At 35.5% G+C, this 21501-nt stretch overlaps 1 protein-coding gene and 1 long non-coding RNA gene across 2 annotated transcripts in view; one reads left to right on the top strand and one right to left on the bottom strand.

Annotated features, from left to right (window-relative positions):
- The window catches only part of RP1 (RP1 axonemal microtubule associated), a 1491030-nt gene that overhangs the window by 1003455 nt on the left and 466074 nt on the right, over positions 1-21501 (top strand). The window lies entirely within an intron of this gene.
- On the bottom strand, positions 43-21354 carry LOC144828809 (uncharacterized). Its single transcript, XR_013610539.1, has 5 exons — positions 20645-21354; positions 17022-17091; positions 15619-15689; positions 8537-8607; positions 43-241 (listed from the first exon to the last, which is right to left on the bottom strand). It is a non-coding gene; the product is annotated as an uncharacterized LOC144828809 (long non-coding RNA).

The raw sequence follows: 21501 nt of genomic DNA, 5'->3' as shown, positions 1-21501 counted from the left end.
AATTGCGAATCATAATAGCTTGTTCTTCTTTAGTTTGCTGGTAAAATGGCTCATTGTAGCACGTTGCTTTAATGCAACTACTTTCATCAGCTAGAGCTAGATGATACATGACTTTGTTCTCTTGTTTAGCATTTGTATAGTTTGTTTTTGTGGAACATTTTATAACGTTGGCTCGGATTGTTTTTTGGTACGGCTTGTTGTCTTCAGGTTTCATTTTTTTGAGGTCTTGTATGGAAATCATCTGAAACGAGAGAAAATGTTAGTACACATTCTGAACATAAATTTTTCCCCTTTTGCTATTACCTGTAATAAAATCGCATGTTAATGAAGTTGTTGCATTTTAAACTGCCACCCATAATGCTTTGTGATCACTATAATATGATTCTAATGTACTGTAGTGCATGATGTTGTCATTAGTATAGATGTGATCTAGTGTTGAATTGTAGTCTGTTGTGTATTGTTGTATTTTTTGCTGGCATTGAAATTGCTGTAGCATATATTCTAATAGCAAAGTTCTGTTTGGTGACATTTGTGTTAAATCTATATTGAAGTCTCCCATGATGACATATTTCGAATTTGGATACAAGTTAATTATGCTACTTAAAACTTGTAATAATGTTTGCAAAAGTACATGTGGTGGTTTGTACAGTATAATAAATAAGTATTCAGAATCATTAAGATGCTGAGTGAAAAATAACAAGTCAATTTCGTGTTGTGTTTGATATATTGGCGATAAAAGCATGTTTTTTTTGTAATAAATGGCAATACCATGCTTTGTGTGCTGGTTGTGAAATTTATCAAATAATACTAGGTGATATTGTTCTATTAAGAACGTATTCTTACCTGCTTTTCTAGTTGTGTTTATTTCAGTGAGGCATATAATATCACTGTTCATGATATTTTGGTCCGATTTAATAGCAGTGTAATTTCTTTGCAAGGACCGTATGTTATGGACAATTATATTACACTGTTGTCTATAGCGATCTAATTGTGGTACTGATATTTGTAATTGCATGTGTGTTCTTAAACGTGTCATTTCTTCATGTACTTTTGGATGTACAGCAATTTTGTCTTGCTGAAAGTTTCTAATGTATATGTTGTCTAAAGATTTAGCTCTGCTTAAAGCTACATAATGCAGATGATGTACTTTACTGTTGTTAAAGTGAATGTAAATGGGCTCAATTGTTTCTCCTTGTGTTCTATGTATAGTTCTTGCAGATGATTGTCGCAATGGGAATTGTTTGCGTATAATAGTTATAAATTTCTGTGTATATTGGAAATGCCGTGTAATAGCATGAATGGGTGTCCAATGAGGCAAAATATTACTGTGATATATGTGTTTGTTTTCTTGTCTTGTTAATTTACCTACTGTTTCTTTATCAAAATTAATCCAAATAACATTTGGTCTGTTATTGATAGTTTCTACAAATTCTACTATACCTGTTGCACCATTTGTTAAACCATCATTGACATTTATATTGTTTGTTAAATCATATCTTAATTGCAATGCAATATGTAATATTGATGGCAGGCTCATTGTTTTAGTAGGATCTGTGGGCAACTGTTGGAGTATTTTTTTTTTACTGCTTCACTTAAGTCTGCTGCAACTGTATCTATTGCTGTAGCTGTGTAAACTGGGTAATGAGTTATATGTTCTAATAAAACTGCATTATTTATGCTATTGACTTCATTGTTAGTTCCCATAATGTAAGGGATCGTTTTGCTAATGGTTTCCGGTGGCTCTATTTCTCGTGTTTTTATCTGAATAATATCTTCATTTGTTTGTTTCCCTTCTCTTAATCTGTTTAGTAGTTCAGCAAATGGCAAGTCATTTTGTTGTCTCATTATTTTAGTCAACTCAAATAACTTGAAATGTGTCTGCCATAAATTAGTACTTACTGGCCTATATGAATGTTTTGGGTTGTCAAATATGTATGGGTCAAAAACTGGCTTCAATTGGTAAAAGTCTCCAATTGCTAAAATAGATATTCCGCCAAAAGGGAGATCAGACATTTTTATCTCTTGCAATCTATTATGTATAAAGTTGAATACATTAGCCCCTACCATTGATATTTCATCAATTATTAGCAATTTAAGATGCATTAGCTGACCTTGTAGTGTGCTTCTATTCTCATGAGTTAGCTGTCTATGAGTTAGTGTTTGTGAAATAGGTATTTTAAAAGTACTATGTAGTGTTTGTCCTTGAATGTTATGTGCTGCTTTGCCAGTTGGAGCTGTAAGCAATACATATATGTTATCTGGGTTTTCTCCTGCTTTTGTATTGTAATAACGCACTAATGTTTGGTAAAGTGCTGTTATAAGGAAACTTTTGCCTACTCCTGCACCACCTGTACAAAATGTGTAGCATGGTGTTTCTTTTGTTTTAACCCAATGCAAATGATGATATATAAAGTTAAGTTGTTCTTCTGTTAGATTTTGCATTATACTATCATATTGTTCTTTTGGCATTATGTTATTGCTTATTGATTCTTCTCTACTTGTACTTCTAATCCCTAAATCAAATGATAGGTCATACAATGGGTTTTCATTATTTTGCACTTCATGGCATATGGTGTTATCTTCTTCTGTATCTATTGGTGGTAGCAATGTATCTAATATACTAGTTTCATTGCTATTAGTTGTTAGTTGTTTATTATGTTTATTATATTTATTATGGTTTGAATCAACTGCATTTTTAAGTTCTAGATAGCGTTCATAATAAGTTTCCTTGTTATTAATTATATTATGTTCATTTCGCCATGGGTAAAAAAGCATGAGCAATTCTCTATAGTAATTTTCTGAGTCATTTTTGATGTTAAATCTGCAATAGCGAATTACTCTTCCTTTTTTTCTTTTTATGCAGTTTGTTTCGTCTACTAAATTTATCTCAAGTTCTTCGTCATCTGAGCTATGAAAGTTATTTTCAATAAGGAAATTGTCATGGCCTGTTTCTTCTTTTCCTTTACATTTTTTCTTTTCATTATACATAGATGCATAGTCAGCTAATGTACATGTTTCTAATTTTACAGGGCGTTTGCTGTACCTCACTATAATATTATCATATTGTATTTTACAAGACTCATCTGGTAAAGAATTGATAGTTTCGATGTCTTTTAATAAGTATGTACGCTTTTCATTAGGACTTGTATTGATAAATACAAAAGATCTTGAACTTTTCCGTAAAGGAATTTGTAGTATTAGATATGCTGCTTCTTGGGCACTTATTTCTGTACAGTTTAAGAATTTGTTACCTATATGCTTAAGTTGTTCTTTAATACTCGGATTGGCATGTACTTCTTTAGCAGCTTGGGCAATTAATTTGCTCATTCCTCGCTGTGATTTACTAATGTATGAAACAATATACACAGCACATGCATATGCATCTAAGATGTATTGTATATCTATGTTTGCTTGCCATGCTTTCAAAATAGTTGGATTGTAGTTATTTATAAAGCATTCAGCTGGTGTCCTTTTCAAGAAAATAGTATTTTTTTCTATAATAGATTGTATACATAAAGTATATTGTTTTAGATCTATGTTCATTGAATGTAAAAACTGTTCAAAAGTATAATTTGAAAATTCTTGGCTGTTTATAGTTAGATGTATTAGTTCAATTTGCTGTAAGAGCTCGTTATTTGTTTTGTCTAGCTCTATTGGTTCTAGTATAAAAGTTTCAGGCATTGGATATCTGGGATAATGATATTTGCATGTTCTTTTATGTTTGATACGGCAGTTTTTGGTATGGCCGTGTCTTTGTAGAGGTAGTAAAGACTCTATATCTGGTTCTTGTGTTTTTGCACATGTAACATACTTATTTATGAAAGTAGTGACTTTATTCCTATCAGAAGTTTCATATAGTGGAGCATTTTCTATCCATATTATAGCATGTATATGTGGTGATCCCCGTTGTTGGAATTCCACTCTATAAAAGTAATCAATAATTTTTCCAATTGGATTACTTTCATGCAATAAAATAGAATTAAATAATTTCCTAACTTGGAAGTCAAAATGTCTTGCACATGTAATGGGATTTTGCTGTATTAATTTGCATTTTGTTTCCCATGACATATTTTTAAATTCTTCTTTTGTGCATTCTGGTCTTTTTTCTGTACGTAATAATATGTTAATTAAGTGATACCATTTCGTTTCTGCAGCAGATAAAGTTAAAAAAAATGTTGGTAATCCTAATTGTCTAATCATAGCAAAAAGGTCTTTTTTGCATTGCTCCCAATATGGTGGTGAACTACGGATAGTTTTAAGTATTTTGTATCCTTCATTATACTGTAAAATTGTATCTAATTTATCTTTTATGTCTTTGGCAGTTATAATGTTTCCATTATTAAAGTATTTCCTAAGAGATATAAATATTTTGCTCTGTAATTGTTTAATGTGTAATGTTTTTAATTTAAAGAAAAGATTAGTAGCACACTTTGCTACTCTTAGATCATTACTTCTTACTTCTGATTGACAGATTGTGCTGTAATGTATTGGGACATGCCTTTCTTTATTAGTTGGCCTTCGTTTTCCGCAAAATATAGTTGGGAATGCCAAATATTCAGAATCTTTGTCTTCATACAAGCCTCTTGGTGTGTTATATTCTGCAGGGGCTAAACTTAAAATATTATTTGTTTCTGTAGTAATAGTTTCATTATCTAACATAGTATCTAAATTTCCTGCTGGAATATTGTCTGAGGAATCTGACATATAACTTGTATCTGAAGTCTCATCACAAGAATGTATATCTTGTGTTGTATAATCCCAATCTTTATTAATAGTGATTCCATATTCTTGAAACAAAGTGCTAGTAGTGGCTAAATATAAAGCTGCACGTTTTACTTTGTTTGGTCTAACATTTTCATAATGGGTATAAGATTTATAACTTAATTTTCTTTTTAATTTTATTGGAATTGTCATGTTATCATTAATTTGCCTTGGTAAAACAGTTACTGTTGTCATAACGTCTGCAGGTACATTTACTACTGCACCTGATAGAGATTTTTGGAATCCACGTGGTAATGTTCTAATTTGTAAAAAAGGTATTCTTGGTGATACTAATCTTTCTTCTAAGTTATGCAAGTGTAAGACTGCTGGGATATCAGGAAATGTCATCCCATTATATACTGAACATGGAGGTATTTTGTCTTTAGATATATATGTGTAACATGTTCTGCATATCTCATCTGTTCTGTATTTGCTAATGTTACATTCTATGAATTTAGCTCTCTTACTAATACTGTTTGTTTTTTGAAGACTTTGCTTATGCCATAGTTGATTGCAAATAGTGCAAGTGTACTCAGGTCCATATCTTATTTCTTCCTGAAATATCCTAATTATATCATTTGTTGTTTGACCTGCTATATCTCTATGATTAAGTTCATTCTCTTTGTTTTGTGTCCGTTTTCTTTTTCTATTACTGTTTATTTCTAGAATTTCTATATTGGTTGTTTGAATTAGTGATTCAACATCAGCTGCTAATGTGTTTATTATCTCAGGATTGTTAAGAGCTATGTGTGAATCTAAATAACTGTCTTCTGTTACATGCAGTCTATTGTCTTGACTATTGCTCTTTTGTGTGTTTATTAATGTATTTTCTACTTGTAAGTTATTTGAAGGAATTTCCCCTAATGCATTTATAGATATATGTGTCGTATGAACATATATGCTTTTTCTAGACTTTACATTTCCTTGTTTATGATTCCGTTGTGTTTGGTATAATCCTTTTTTGCTAATTGTTGTTATGTTCACAGTAGTTAAATCTAAAATAATACTCTCAGAATTAGTCATTTGTTCTCTATTGCCTAACTTTAGGATGTATTCTATAATAAGATTAATAGAGTCAATTTGGATAGCAATACATGTTCCATTAGGATGTTGTATTGCATTTTCATTTTGGCTATGTGAATCAAATAGAGAGTATGTATGTATAGTTTTGAAGACTGAAAATATATATCTACCTATAGAGATCAATATACCAGTTTGTGAATTAATTGTAGAAGTTAGTGCAGATATAAATTTACTATGTAAAGTTTGTGCTGATTTTGTTAGTTCTTCGCTAAAGCATTTTTTGAGCTTTGTAGAATAGATTATGTCATTGCTAACTATGTAATTTGGTAACTTTAGAGGTTGCATACAATCTTGTTCATCGACAGAGTGCATTTCAGTGTACAAAGCATCTCCAAGATTCATAATACAGTGCAAGTCTACACTATCCCAAATATATGCTGGTTTACAGTAGTTCTTTAGAATAGCAAATATACTATTTTGAAGACAATGTGTATAGTGAATAGTTTTATCACTATGTGTATTTTTTTCCTGTGGATGTGTGTTATGTAAAAAGGGAATTTCTTGTGGTGTTTGTGTTAAAATATGTGAATCTATATTGGTATTATTTGTGCTACTTTCCTTGTTCTGCAATGTGCTATTGTGTATATTATCATGAAGTAAACTGTCATTACTTCCAGTAATAAGTTTATATGTATTATAGTAATAACTTGAATATGTGTTTGTATGTACATTACTTGTGTTTATTGTTTGTTGTACATTTATGTGTGTGTTATTAATTACATTAGTAGAATATGTGTTGGTATTTAAATTACTTGCTGGTATTGTTTGTTGTACATTTATGTGTGTGCTATTAATATGTTGTCTTTCTGTGTTGCTTTTAAGTGTTTTCTTAAGTATACTTGCATATGTGTCAGTAGGAGTAGTCTCTTCTGGTGTATTAGTATATTGTGTTGTGCTGATCTGCTTGCTGTTCTTTTTAGATTGATTATTAGGCCCTGTTGTAGTGATAATTGCACAGGAATACGTACTAGTACTAGGAGTATTATCTAAAAATGCTAATGGCTGTTCCTTATTCCAAAAAGTATTTTTTTTAGATTGACATCTCTGAATGATTTTTTTGGCATTTTCTATACGCATTTCAAATGCTTGTGTGAAAAAATTTTCACTACCTTTAGTAGAATACACATAAAAAAATTTCGGTGCTACTGCATTCTTATTTTTTTCATGACGCACCATTGCTTTTTGAAGTGATTCTTTTGTAATCGTACTTATTTGTATTGGAGTTAATTCATACGGCACACAATTCAGGTTTGGTTTCTTAAGATAGTGTGCCAGATTAGTGATGTACTCTAGAAGTTTTTCAAATGTGAACTGTATAGTAATACATGTTCCATTTGGATGAGGCATTCCAGTCTTATCACGACTATGTGAGTCAAATACAAAGTACGAATCATTTTTCTTAAAAATGGAAATAACATAAATTTCCATGCAAAGTATAACACCGGAGTTGGAATCAAGTGCAGGTTTTAATATTTTGTTGAGATTTGGAAACGAAGGGTCACATTGTTGTAATATGTCTCCATAATAAGGTTCTTTAAGTTTAAGAGAATAGATAGTAGTATTGTGTTCAATAAAATTTGGTAACTCATCTGGATGCCTAAGTTGTTCGCTATTAAGTAAATGCATATCTATATATAAAGCATCACCTAATTTCATAATGTAATGCAAGTCTTCTTTAGTCCATGTATGTGCATCTTTGTAATAGTTGTGTATAATTGCAAAAGTACTATTTGGCAAGCATTGATAACCTCTAGAATTGCATGTAAATTTGTCATGACCTTGATGATAATCTGCTGCTAGTATTTGCATCTTAGCTAATCTAATTTATGAAATAATTTGATATCGCTACAGTATTGCTAGATTTTTTTGTTATACGCGAGTCTATTTTCGTTCTCTTATTTAATCTCTCTCTCTATATATATATATATATATATATATATATATATATATATATATATATATATATATCTATAGCTAATTTATATTTTCTTTTGTAGTTAACTATAATGCAAGGCAATTAATTGAACACTATTTTTTTGCTTTGTATTTTAGATAGCAGATTTAGATGTATTTTGTTTACAATTTTAGTGATGTACTAGCTATAAGTTATACTATTAGCATATATATATATATATATATATATTTGGATATATATATAATTGGATATATTTATATGTATATATATATATAGTTATTTTTCTGTTAAATATATTCCAAGTTACAGGTTGATAGCTTATTTAAAAAACATACTTCTAATTGTATATATTTCCAAACAATTAGCAATTGTTTTTATAAAAGAAATAATTTTCAATGTTAAGTATATAAATATATATATAATTTTTTTAATAACTAATTATATATCTGATTTTGTCTAGTTTATTTTTCTCTAAATCCACTCTATTGTTGTTTTGGACTTGTTTTATAGTTGGAGCTGGTAGCAAAATAAAAAGCAATTACTTTTACTTTTTTGTTAACTATTTTTTTTTCTTAAGATTAATGTTACCTATGGAAATCTTTTATACTATCTTTTCGAATTCTAAGTATATACTATATATATATATATATATATATATATATATATATATATATATATATATATATATACACACGTGTGTGTTGATATGTGTCTTGCTTTTTCCCTTGCTATTTCTATACTTACAAGTCAATACAGAAGCAAAATAGATACTTTTACCGTGATGATGTTTTCACTGATGTTGTGTCAAACAATTATGAACGTCTGATGTTATTCAATCAATTGGCAATCTAAGGAAGAATGAAACAAGCATTAATATTGAGTTGACATATTAATATAATAAAAGCGGCTCGATACTCAAGACTATGTGTAGAAGTTGTATGTGTAGTATGTGTGTGGACTGAGTGAAGCATATTAGTAGTCGTAAATCGAGTATTAGAAGTGTATGTAGTATAGAGTAACTAGTAATGTATAGTAGTAAGGAGGATAAAGTGAGCAAGATAGAGAGAGATGGAGGGCAGGAAGAAGAGATGTTAATAAAGAGGGGTGGTTAGGCAATATTAAGAGTAGTGGAAAGATGAAGAGAAAGATAAGGAAAAGAGAGAAGTCTGATAAGGAAGAGAGGATATATAGAGGTGTAGAATGTAAGCTACAAAAAAATAGAAATGTAAATTACATGAAGTGATTTTTATGAGAAGTTGTAAAGAGTGTATTAGATGCATTGTTTGTAATTTTAAGCAAGTACAAAGGAATAGGAGAGGTAGTGAGATTAAGGAACACTTAATCTCTTGTTAAATCTAAATAAACAATAGAAGAGACGTTAAATACATCTGAATTTGCCACAGAGACTGAGTGATGCAACTGGGGAATTGCACACTCACTTTAGGTGGAAAAGAAAGCCCTCACACACCGACCTAGTCAGTGTCATGCTTCATCATTGGGCCCCACCAAAGAGGCCGAATGCCTCTTTGGTGTGCTACGACGCCAGAAGACTGCGGAGCAGGTTTTGTGAAAAAGGCATGTTGTGAGTTTTATAATTAAAACTGCCTAATGTGTAAGTAAAAATCTATAATTCTTGATGCTTAGTATACAAATGAAAGAGTTATGTGTCTGAATTTAATGCCCAAGGTAATGGATTTGTTAATTTAAAATACTAATTAGTCAGTCAACATGTTTCATGTTTTACAGTTGTTTACATTTACTTAGGCATTTATAATAACAGAATTATACCCCGGCGGTATGGACTCTCTAATCGCCCACCCTGACCTGGGGGCGTGAAAGTGAAAATATCCAAAAAATGATTTAGTGCATAAAAAAAAGGGGGAAGAGCAATTGCTCATTCCAAAAATACACCTAATTGCGGAGTGTTTGTGCACCTGTAAAAGAAATAGCAGACAAACATATAAAACTTTCACACAATTAGTTGTAAATATAAGTCATTGCGTTTGTCCAGGGTGTTCTATAGTTGTTGCATAGTGTTCCTAAATAAACACTATAGTTAACATCATCTATATAGCCTTATAGGGATGCTCACACTAACTTAGTAAATTGAAGTGGAAAAATGTGTGTAAAGCACACAAAGTAGCTAGAAAGTGTTGATGAAGAGAGGAGACACATAAGAGATCAAGAGAGCTCGAAAGCAAGAAGAGAAGTAAGTGCAGAATGTAGTGAGAAGATAGCAAGTAAAAAAAGTGCAAGATAGAAAGTGAAGACAAGATGGAGACGTAGATAGAGAGTGAAGGCAGGAAGGAGAGAGGACATGAGAGAGAGAGAAAAAGGGAGGGTAGGATGTAGGGCATGAGCAAGAAGGAGGAATGGATGGAAGAAAGTGCAGGAGCAAGAGGGCCAGCTCAGTGGTGTAAAGACTTTCAGGTAAGCACTGTTGTGTTTTGTAAAGCTGATAATACTGTCACTTTGAATGCGCCGAATGTGACTAAATTTATTTTTCTTTTGTTGCAGTATTTGACAGCAGGGTTGGTCAAGTATTTCTTGTTGCCATTTTGTCTTGAGATCTTTGGCTCGCTGTCAGTGTCCATGGTGCAAGGACCCCCATAGAGATAGATGTAGATGGAGGGCAGTAAAGAAGAGAGCAGTTGGAAGAGTGGGCAAGAGGAAGAGTGATAGCAAAGGGGAAACAAGAGGAAGAGTGATAGCAAAGGGGGAAAAAGAGGAGAGGGAGATAAAGAGAATAATGATAGATAAGGAAGGAGAGAAAGAGTGGATGCAGAGAGTGAGCAAGAGGAAAAAACAGATAAAAGATAGAAAAGAGAAAAAGTTAAAGGCAAAACAGGGAGAATGTGCAAGAGAGAAGAATAGTAGATAGGGAGGAAGAGAGAGGGAAGACGAAAAGTAAGTGTACAATTGTGATAGAAGATAGGAAACAAAGAGTGCAAGATAGTAACTATTTCCGGTCGGCATTTTGTGTTGGGATTCATGGCTCGCTGTCTTCATGGCACAAGGGATTTCAGGTATGCGTTTTAAATTGTAATGCAATTAGTATTTCTCTTACAGGTGTTTAACTATTTTGTTTATATTCTTATAATGTTTTTTTTTTTGGGCTGTTCTCTCTAGTGTTTCCGTGTTGGGTCTCCTCCTTGGCGTAACAACTTTCAGGTAAGCGATGTGTTTTGTAACAAATAAATGACTGTCTCTTTTGAATGACCGTTTTTTTTTTAAGTTTGAAAAGGATTTTTTGACTTCATTCTACCCTTACGTTTCTTTTTGTCTTTTTTTTCTCTTCCTCCCTATGTACTATTTTTCTCTTGCACTTGCTCCCTCTTTTATCCTTTTAACTTTCTCTTTTTTATCTGTTTTTTCTATTGCTCACTCTCTGCATACTCTCTCTTGCCTTATCTATCCTTATTCTTTATCTCCCTCTCCTTTTTGCTTTTTTTTCCCTTTGCCATCACTCTTCCTCTTGCCCCCTCTTCCAACCGCTCTCTTCTTACTGCCCTCCATCTACATCTCTCTCTATGGGGGTCCTTGCACCATGGAGACTGAGACAGTGAGTCAAAGAGTGCAAAATAGAAAGATAATACAAGATGAGGACAGAGATGGAGAGTGAAGGCAGGAAGGAGATAAAACGCAGGAGTAAGAAGAAAGACAGAATGTTAAGTAAGAGTAAGAAGTAGGGCATGAGCAAGAGGGAGGGAGAGAGAGCAGATGGAAGAGGGTGCAGGAGAGAGGGATGGTAGAGAGAAAAGAAAGCATAAAGGAGATAGAGAGAAGAATGATAGATAGGGAGGAAGAGGACCACTGAGAGTATTAGAAAGAGAAAAAGAAAAGAAAAAGGAGTGCAGGACAGAGAAGCATGATAGATAGAAAAGGAGCTAGAAGAAAGGAGAGAGCAGATGTAATAGGGGGCAGGAAGAAGGAAGAGAGCATAAAGGAGAGATATATAGAGAAGAATGAATAAAGAAGTAATTAAAAAAAGGAAGAGAGAGTGCCAAGAAAGAACGGAGTATGCAGAGAGGAGGTGAAAAGAAGTTATAGAAAGATAAGTAAGAAAGAGGAAGAGAGTGCCGGAGATAGAAGTATGATAGATAAGAAAGTAGAGAGGATGCAAGATAAATGGAGATCATGAGAGAGAACGTAAAAGGGGGAAAAGACTGCAGAATGGAGGCAGAGGTCCAAAAATATAAGGAGTGCAAGATGGAAAGGCAGAACAACATAGGGAAGTATATAGAGAGTGAAAGTCACAGAGTGCAAAAGGAAGAGCAAGAAAGAGAGAAAGCAGGAGTTAAAGGGAGGGTGTGCATGAGCAAGAAAGAATTAAGAAGGGAGCAGTTGGAAGAGGGGGCAAGAGGGAGAGTGATGGCAAAGGGAAAATAGCAGAAGGGAGATAAAAAAAGAATGATGATATAGAGGGAGGAAGAAGGAAGGAGAGAGAGCAGATGGAATAGGGGTCAAGAGTAAGAAGAAAGAGAGCAAAAAGGAGAGAGAAAAGAGAAGAGAGTGCAGAATGGAGTCAGAGGGCAAGAAAGAGAAGGAGTGCAAGATGGAAATGTAGCACAATATGGGGAAGGAGATAGAAAGTTAAAGTAAGAGAGAGGGCAAAAGGGAGAGCAAGGGAGAGAGAGAAAAAGCATGATGTAAAGAGAGGGATGGAAGAAAGAAGGTGAGAGGGTAGATGAAGAAAAGCACAAGAGTGTGAATATAAGATGGAGTGGGCAAAATAAAGAGAAATAAAGAAGGAATACAAGATAGCGACATAAGGAGCAGAGAAAGAAAGGAGATGGAAAGGGTATGCAAGAAGAAGAGAGGGGCAAAAGGTAAGAGAGCAACAGGGAGAGAGATAAAGATCGAAGGAATAGGAAGAGAGGGCAGGAGAGATAAGCATGATAGAAAAGGATGGAGAGAGCAAGCAGAAAGGAGAAAGGACGCAGGGCGCAAAGGGAGCAGCTTTTTTGCGCAGGCCAAAACCTAATGAGAACTGTAGTGTGAGTTTGGGTCGGCCCTCGTCATTCATTGTCTGGCTCCATAAATTGAGCCTAGCCATTGGACGAGGGGCCTGTCCGTCAATTTAAAGCAGACTCAGGGGCGTTCAAGATTCTTTGGCTTTTGCCGACAAAACGACGCCGGGAACGCCCCCGATTCTAGCCCGGCATTGCCGGGACCTGCCTTTGATGACGTATCAGGTTTCTTTGTCTGTGGCGGAACAAATTGCAGGTAAGCGATGATGTCTTTTGTAATATAAATGACTGTCTTTTTTGAATGCCCCATCCGAAATGTTTAATCACGTATTTTTTTTTGTTCTCTGCAGGTATTTTGCGACGGCACGGTGGGGGTAACAATTTCCGGTCTGTATCCTTGGCTCGCTGTCTGTCTCCGTCTCCATGATACAAGGGATTTCTTGCAGGTAAGAGATGGTATCTTTTAAGGACAGAGATGGAGAGTGAAGGCAGGAAGGAGATAATACGCAGGAGTAAGAAGAAAGGCAGAAGGTAAAGGAAGAGTAAGAAGTAAGGCATGAGCAAGGAGGGAGGGAGAGAGAGCAGATGGAAGAGGGTGCAGGAGAGAGGTATGGTAGAGAGAAAAGAAAGCATAAAAGAGATAGAGAGAAGAATGAAAGATAGGGAGGAAGAGGAACACGGAGAGTATTAGAAAAGAAGGAGAGTGCAGGACAGAGAAGCATGATAGATAGAAAAGGAGCAAGAAGAAAGGAGAGAGCAGATGGAATAGGGGGCAGGAAGAAGAAGGAAGAGAGCAGAAAGGAGAGATATATAGAAGAAAGAATAAAGAAGTAATTTAAAAAAAGAAGAGAGAGTGCAAAAAAAGAACGGAGTACGCAGAGAGGAGGTAAAAAGAAGATAGAGAAAGAGAAAGAGGGTGCAGGAGATAGAAGTATGATCGATAAGGAAGTAAAGAGGATGCAAGATAATGGAGATCATGAGAGAGAACGTAGAAAGGGGAAAAGACTGCAGAATGGAGGCATAGGGCAAAAAATAGGAGTGCAAGATGGAAAGCCAGAACAAGATAGGGAAGGAGATAGAAAGTGAAAGTCACAGACTGCAAAAGGAAGAGCAAGGAAGAGAGAAAGCAGGAGTTAAAGGGAGGGTGTGCATGAGCAAGAAAGAATTAAGAAGGGAGCAGTTGGAAGAGGGGGCAAGAGGGAGAGTGATGGCAAAGGGAAAATAGCAGAAGGGAGATACAAAAATAATCATGATAGAGAGGGAGGAAGAAGGAAGGAGAGAGAGGAGATGGAATAGGGAGGAGATGGAATAGGGTGCAGGAGAGAGAAAAAAGAGCAAAAAGGAGAGAGAAGAGAGTGCAGAATGGAGTCAGAGGACAAGAAAGAGGAGTGCAAGATGGAAATGGAGAACAACATAGGGAAGGAGATAGAAAGTGAAAGTAAAAGAGAGGGCAAAAGGGAGAGCAAAGGAGAGAGAAAATGCATGAGGTAAAGAGAGGGTGGGAAGGAGGGCATGAGCAAGAAATAAGTAAGAATGGAGCAGTTGGAAGAGGGTGCAAGAGGGAGATTGATGACAAAGAGAAAAGAGCAGAAAGGAGGGAGATAAAAAGAGAAGCATAATCGAGTGGGAGCAAGAAGGAAAGAGAGAGCAGTTGAAATAAGGGGTAGTAGGGAGAAGGAGAGAGCAGAAAGGAGAGAGATATATAGGAGAGCAATAAAGAGAGCAGGAGGGAACAGATTGTGATGGAAGAAAGAAGGTGAGTATAGATGAAAAAAAGCACAAGATTGTGAATGTAAGATGGAGTGGGCAAAATAAAGAGAAATAAAGAAGGAATACAAGATAGCAACATAAGGAGGAGAGAAAGAAAGGAGAGAGATAAAAAGAGTATGCAAGAAGAAGAGAGGGGCAAAAGGTAAGAGCATGCGGGAGAGAGATAAAGATAGGAATAGGAAAAGAGATGGCAGGAGAGATAAGCATGATAGAAAAGGGAGAGAGGAAGCAGAAAGGAGAAAGGACGCAGGAAATAGAGAGATAAAGAATGAATTCAAGAGACAGCTACATTTAGGAAGTAGAGAAAGAAAGGAGAGAGATGGAAAGGGTATGCAAGAAGAAGAGGGGCAAAAGGTAAGAGAGCAAGAGGGAGAGAGATAAAGATAGAAGGAATAGGAAAAAAGAGAGGGAAGGAGAGATAAGCATAATAGATAAGTAGGGAGAGAGCAAGCATAAGTAGAGAGAGCAAGCTGAGACGCAAGCTAGAAAGAGCATCAGAGAGAAGGTAAGGAGGAGTAAAAGTGAGAGCAGAATAGAGTGAGTAAAAGAAAGTGCATGATAGAAAGAAAGAAAAGAGGGGAATACAGGAGAGAGTGTAGAAGAGAAAGGATGCAAAAGAGGGAGAGGAAAAAAAAGAAGGAAAGTAGGAGAAAGTGAGGAAAGAATAGAGCAGGAGTAAATAAAATAGAAAGACTGCTGGCAAAATCATGAAGGAGATGCAGAGTAAATGCAAGAGAGAGGAAAGGCAAGAATGCTAAATTGAAAGGGAAGGCAAGAGAAGGATATGTATATATGTTGCATGTGCTGTCTCAGTATCTAATCATTTGCTCATCTCCAAACTAAATCAAATGTTGTTTATGAGGCAAACTTTTGTGTATATCCAGCAAAGAATGCCCAGTACAGACAGAAAGAACAAAGTCTTAGTTATAAGTTTTCCTTTACCTTTGACCTCTCTCCTGATTACGACCTCACCAGTGCTGCTTTCATCTCCAAACTAAATTAAATGTTGTTTATGAGGCAAACTTTTGTGTATAATAATCTAGCAAAGAATGTCCAGTACAGACAGGAAGTACTACCCAAAAATGCCTAAAGTAAAATAAGTTTTAAGTATGAACGTACCGTGTTGAATGAACAAATTTGAAAGATGTGTCCTCGATGGGGCAGTTGCACCAAATGGCAAATTTTTTGTCCTGTAAAAGTAAAATATACTGTTAGCAAAAGTTTGAAAAGAGTGAGGACATTTGTGTGAAGTATATTAGAAGTTGTAAATAGAGAATTAGAAGCACTATGTATTATAGAGTAGCAATGAAAAAGGATGGGTAAAAGTGAGAGCTGAATAGAGAGGGAGTAAAAGAAAGTGTGCATGATAGAAGGAAAGAAGATTAAAACAGGAGAGAGAAGGTATAAGAGAGGGCATGAAAAAAAGTGAGCGAAGAGAAGAAGAAAGAAAGTAGGTGTAATAGTGAGGGAAGAATGTGCAAAATTGAGAGAAATAAAGAAAGAATACAAAAGAGCGAGATATAAGGAGAGAAAGAAGGAGTGGTGGAAAGTGTCTGGAAGAAGAGGGGCAAAAGGTTAAGATATCAAGAGAGTGAGAGAAATAAAGATAGAAGGAATAGGAAAAGAGAAGGTAAAAGAGATAAGCATACTAGATAAGTCGGGAGATAGCAAGCAGAAGGGGGAGGACGCAAAAAATAGAGAGCAGGAGAGAGAAGAAAAGGATGGGTAAAAGTGAGAGCTGAATAGAGATGGAGTAAAAGAAAGTGTGCATGATAGAAGGAAAGAAGATTAAAACAGGAGAGAGAAGGTATAAGAGAGGGCATGAAAAAAAGAGGGAGAAGAGAAGAAGAAAGAAAGTAGGTGTAATAGTGAGGGAAGAATAGAGCAGGAGTAAATAAAAGAGAAAGACTGATGGCAAAATGGGAAAGGAGATGCAGAGTAAATGCAAAAGAGATAAAGGCAAAAATGCAAAATTGAAATGAAAGTCAAGAGAGTGAAATGTATGTATGTTGCATGTGCTAGCTTAGTATGTAAGCATTTGCTGCCGGGACCTGTAAAGAAGGTGGGGATGAATATATAGGGTGAGGGCAGAAGAGTGAGGATGCAGGAGAGAGAAGGAGAGCAAAAGAAAGAGAAAGTCGGAGAAAAGAATAATGCGAGAGTGAAAGAAAGGACATTGAATGTAAAATTGTGAAGGAGATGCAGAGTAAATGCAGAAGAGAGACATAAGGAAAGGCAAGAAAGAAATTGAAAGGGAAGGCAGGAAATAAAGAGATCTATGTATATTGCGTGTGGTAAATGAGTCAAAGCATTCCCTACAGGGACCTGTAAAAAAAGTGTTTGTTATAAGTTTTCCTTCTCTGTTGACTACAACTTTACCAGTGGCGCTCTTGTACAAAAGCATAAGATGTGCTTTATGAGCGAAATTTTGTGTATAAGTATAAAGCAAAGAATGCTCAGTACAAACAGCAATTATTAAAAAAAGAAATGTATTAAGTAAAATAAATAAAGTATTAACATACCGTGTTTATATAACGAATTTCAAATTGTGTAGTCGATGGGTCAGTTGCAACAAACGTGTACTTTTTTACCCTACAAAACAAAAATAGCATTAGCAAAATATTATGAGTGCAGGCAAAAAAAGCAGTGATTTTCTCATGCAAACTGTGCAAATTGAATCTTAGCTAAAGCTTTGCGTATTAGCGATTAATGCGTTCTAATGTAATAGTATGGCAATTATTTGTGTCACGTTACTGGTTTGTATGTGCCTTTAAAAATATAGAAATCCGCGCATGCACGTAGTGAAAATAAAAGAAGGAATGTTGCCAGTGTTTTATTTAATTTCTCGCATCGTGCAAAGCAGTTTGTGAACTAAAGTTGTAACTGAACATATATATATATATATATATATATATATATATATATATATATATATATATATATATATATATGTGTGTGTGAAAGATTAGTCTTACCTAAATCACTGAAATGGATTAACAAAAAACATGGTGAAATTGGCCAAATGTATATACAACACAATTGAATTGTAAAGTGATACGTATTCTTACTGCAAATTAGTTTCACAGAAAGGCATACTTACATGCGCAAACATTTTCATCCTAAATGCACAGTTTGCAAACATTTATATCGTAAATGTACCTATTGGCGATGTATGAAAAAGAACTCAAAGGCATTAAACAAAAACATGGGGAAATTGGGCAAATGTATATGCAAGACAATTTAAATTTAAAGTAATACGTATTATTACTGATTTGTTTGCGCGTATAAAAACTGAAAAATGTGCTCGTAATACCGCTGCTCAAAAGAACAGATTACTTTCACAGAAAGGCCTGAACTTACGTGCGCAAACATTGTCATCCTAAATGCAGTTTGCCCATGTATAACTTTGCACTGAATGTCGTCGTGTCTCACCTTATCCTAACTGTTCTTTATGCTCTCAGTAAATGTAACGGGCATTCATGCTCTGACTAAATCTAGTGTTGCGACAAACACATGCTTGTGCTCATCTAACTCTCAGCCCTACGATTTGAGCATATTAAATAAAAAAGGGGACAAATTACTTTCACAGAAAGGGCTAAACTTACATGCGCAAACATTTTCCTCCTTTATGCAGTTTGCCGATGTATAACTTTGCACTGAAAGTCGTCGTGTCTCACCTTCATGCAATGACTAAATTTAGTGTTGCGACAAACACATGCTTGTGCCCATCTAACTCTCAGCCCTACGATTTGAGCATATGAAATAAAATCTGGCATCGCACAAACAAGGCACCCAAAATGTACATAATGACGAATTGCATTAAACAGCAAGGCCTTACAAAGTAAGCATGTGTTCGAATTTTCAAAGGCCATCAATAAAGTAGACATGCGCAAACATTTAAATCGTAAATCTACCTACATTTTTCTCCTAAATGCAGTTTTCCGATGTATAACTTTGCACTGAAAGTCGTCGTGTCTCACTTTATCCTAACTGTTCTTTATGCTCTCAGTAAATGTAACGGGCCTTCATGCTCTGACTAAATCTAGTGTTGCGACAAACACATGCTTGTGCTCATCTAACTCTCAGCCCTACGATTTGAGCATATGAACTAAAAAAGGGGACAAATTACTTTCACAGAAAGGGCTAAACTTACATGCGCAAACATTTTCCTCCTTTATGCAGTTTGCCGATGTATAACTTTGCACTGAAAGTCGTCGTGTCTCACCTTCATGCAATGACTAAATTTAGTGTTGCGACAAACACATGCTTGTGCCCATCTAACTCTCAGCCCTACGATTTGAGCATATGAAATAAAATCTGGCATCGCACAAACAAGGCACCCAAAATGTACATAATGACGAATTGCATTAAACAGCAAGGCCTTACAAAGTAAGCATGTGTTCGAATTTTCAAAGGCCATCAATAAAGTAGACATGCGCAAACATTTAAATCGTAAATCTACCTACATTTTTCTCCTAAATGCAGTTTTCCGATGTATAACTTTGCACTGAAAGTCGTCGTGTCTCACTTTATCCTAACTGTTCTTTATGCTCTCAGTAAATGTAACGGGCCTTCATGCTCTGACTAAATCTAGTGTTGCGACAAACACATGCTTGTGCTCATCTAACTCTCAGCCCTACGATTTGAGCATATGAACTAAAAAAGGGGACAAATTACTTTCACAGAAAGGGCTAAACTTACATGCGCAAACATTTTCCTCCTAAATGCAGTTTGCCGATGTATAAGTTTGCACTGAAAGTCGTCGTGTCTCACCTTCATGCAATGACTAAATTTAGTGTTGCGACAAACACATGCTTGTGCCCATCTAACTCTCAGCCCTACGATTTGAGCATATGAAATAAAATCTGGCATCGCACAAACAAGGCACCCAAAATGTACATAATGACGAATTGCATTAAACAGCAAGGCCTTACAAAGTAAGCATGTGTTCGAATTTTCAAAGGCCATCAATAAAGTAGACATGCGCAAACATTTAAATCGTAAATCTACCTACATTTTTCTCCTAAATGCAGTTTTCCGATGTATAACTTTGCACTGAAAGTCGTCGTGTCTCACTTTATCCTAACTGTTCTTTATGCTCTCAGTAAATGTAACGGGCCTTCATGCTCTGACTAAATCTAGTGTTGCGACAAACACATGCTTGTGCTCATCTAACTCTCAGCCCTACGATTTGAGCATATGAACTAAAAAAGGGGACAAATTACTTTCACAGAAAGGGCTAAACTTACATGCGCAAACATTTTCCTCCTAAATGCAGTTTGCCGATGTATAAGTTAGCCCTGAAAGTCGTCGTGTCTCACCTTATCCTAACTGTTCTTTATGCTCTCAGTAAATGTAACGGGCCTTCATGCTGTGACTAAATCGAGTGTTGCGACAAACACATGCTTGTGCCCATCTAACTCTCAGCCCTACGATTTGAGCATATGAAATAAAATCTGGCATCGCACAAACAAGGCATCCCAAATGTACATAATGACGAATTGCATTAAACAGCAAGGCCTTACAAAGTAAGCATGTGTTCGCATTTTCAAAGGCCATCAATAAAGTAGACATGCGCAAACATTTATATCGTAAATCTACCTACATTTTCCTCCTACATGCACAGTTTGCCGATGTATAACTTTGCACTGAAAGTCGTCGGTCTCACCTTATCCTAACTGTTCTTTATGCTCTCAGTAAATGTAACAGGCCTTCATGCTTTGACTAAATCTAGTGTTGCGACAAATACATGCTTGTGGTCAGCTAACTCAGCCCCACGATTTATGCATATTAAATAAAATGTGGCATCGCACAAACAAGGCATCCAAAATGTACATAATGGCGAATTTGAATAAACAGAGGTCCTTACAATGTAAGCATTTGTTTGAATTTGAAAAGTTCATGAATAAAGGAGACATGCGACAACATTTATATCGTAAATGTACCTATTGGCAATGTACCAAAAAGAACTCAAACGCATTAAACAAAAACATGGTGAAATTGGACAAACGTATAGGCAACAAAATTTAATTCTAAAGTCATTCATATTATTACTGCTTTGTTTGCGCGTGTAAAACTGAAAATTGTGGTCGTAATACCGCAGCTCAAAAGGACAAATTACTTTCACAGACAGGAAGGAACTTACAGTTTATGTCGAAAGGCTCCAGTCCGCTGTCTCGAAGTATACCTCCTGAGATCGGTCGAGAAATCGAGAGGCTCCAGTCCACTGTCACGAAGTATACCTTCTGAGCTCGCTCGAAGAAATGTTTCTTTCCGTGGCTGTAGTCCTTTACATACTGTGGAAGACAAAAAAAAACGCAGTTAGTTCATTAAATAACAAAAGACTTGCAAAGTTTGTTGTTAAGAACATGTAGGTGAGATGTTGTTTAGGATGTTGCTGTCTCGACATATGTAAATTGCCGATAGGAGGCTGTCTGGCCGAATGAAAAGGTCGTGGATGCTGTGACTCGTTAGAGTACTTAGTGGCTATGTGCGACTTTAGCCGATCTTGAATATCAAAGCTTAGTGGTAGACGAGTTGGCGCCACGCTGCCTGCAAATACAAAAAGAAGTGCTGGTGAATATCATTTTGTTAAAGTAGAAAAACACGATAGCTCTTTGCAATAATTCCCTACACTGAAACCACACGATATAAAATAACTATTAAAGTAAGCATAATAGAAGTACGACACCACGCCGCCGACATATTCCTGCAAATAAAGGGAAAGAAATGAAGTTAGAAATTACTTTTGAAACGTAACAAAACACTCCGGGTATTCGAAAGTGACAGTAATTGTTTAGTTACAAAACACATCGCTTACCTGCAAGTCGTCACGCCACGGATGAGACCCGACACGGAAACACTAGAGAGTACAGGCCAAAAAAGAAACATCAGAAGAACATAAACCAAATAGGCCGAACACCTGTTACGTTAAATCTACAACACCTGAGAGAAAATACAAATTACATTTTAATCTATCTACACCGAGTCGCACTAAGACAT

Source organism: Lissotriton helveticus, chromosome 4_1, assembly GCF_964261635.1.
Source record: "Lissotriton helveticus chromosome 4_1, aLisHel1.1, whole genome shotgun sequence".
NCBI lineage: Eukaryota > Metazoa > Chordata > Amphibia > Caudata > Salamandridae > Lissotriton > Lissotriton helveticus.
The sequence above is the reverse complement of the archived record's forward strand: the minus strand, read 5'-3'. Positions and strand labels throughout refer to the sequence as shown.